Source organism: Pristiophorus japonicus, unplaced genomic scaffold (assembly GCF_044704955.1).
Source record: "Pristiophorus japonicus isolate sPriJap1 unplaced genomic scaffold, sPriJap1.hap1 HAP1_SCAFFOLD_462, whole genome shotgun sequence".
Classification (NCBI taxonomy): domain Eukaryota; kingdom Metazoa; phylum Chordata; class Chondrichthyes; family Pristiophoridae; genus Pristiophorus; species Pristiophorus japonicus.
In genome coordinates this window covers 268,570-269,500 of record NW_027254366.1, presented here as the reverse complement: position 1 = coordinate 269,500, position 931 = coordinate 268,570, and the positions used below count along the sequence as shown (strand labels likewise).

Sequence of the window (931 nt, the reverse complement as noted above, 5' to 3'; positions counted from 1 at the left end):
TCTTTTGTGTAAGTCCGTAATTGTGTCTCAACACGTGCTAATTTGGGTCTACTGGCTTTAACTGGCCATAGCTTCTCAAATTGCTGAACACCCATGGGTGACTGGCTGGCCCCAGTGTCCAGCTCCATGCGTACTGGGATACCGTTTAATAAAACCCTCATCATCATTGGTGGTGTTCTGGTGTATGAACTGTGAATATTCGCCACATGGACCCGCTGAACCTCGGCGTCCATCGATTTGCCCCAAAAGTTATCCTGCCTCAAAGAACCCTCTTCTGGTCCATCCGCCTCATATATTTTTTTTTTTAATTCGTAGCCAATCGTTCCAATTCTTTGTCAAATCACAAACGCCAGAGGTCACCTTGCACATGCCAAGGATCACTCTGCGCCAATGCTCTTAGCCAAAAGGCCTAGAGCCACTGCACCGTTCCTGGAAGTACTGCAATACCAGGTTCGTGCCATGGAGGTGGATGGGTCAGGTCCCCCACACACCTCCGTGGAGGTGGATGGGTCAAACCTCCCCACCCACCTCCTGTTTCCAAAAATGCAAGCATATACCTTCCTGACCAGGGAGAAACCACCCGGAGGTCATGGTGGCTGGTCAGAAACGGTACTACACTTGATCTTAGCCAAAAGGCCATCCGCCTCATATATTAGTCTGGTTGCAGGCTTCCTGCACATTCGAGCTAAGTGGCCACTGAGATTGCAGTTCCTGCAGACAAACTGTTGGAATCTGCAGGATCTAGCTGGGTGTTTTCCCCCACACCTCCAGCATGAGTTAAAGTTTCCATTATTGGGAACAAAGGGACTATGGCCAGGCATTCCGCACTGACTGTCCCTTTGACTGCTCTTAAGTACCCTATTAGTGGGTGTCAATTGCCCCATCCCGGGCCGCATTGTCCACTGTGATGGCGTGAATGTCCGCTCAGCCT

The 931-nt window shown here is 50.4% G+C and overlaps 1 pseudogene; it reads right to left on the bottom strand.

The window, feature by feature from the left end:
• Positions 1-413: 413 nt before the first annotated feature.
• Positions 414-644, bottom strand: LOC139252384 (U2 spliceosomal RNA; annotated as a pseudogene).
• Between the last annotated feature and the right edge of the window lie 287 nt (positions 645-931).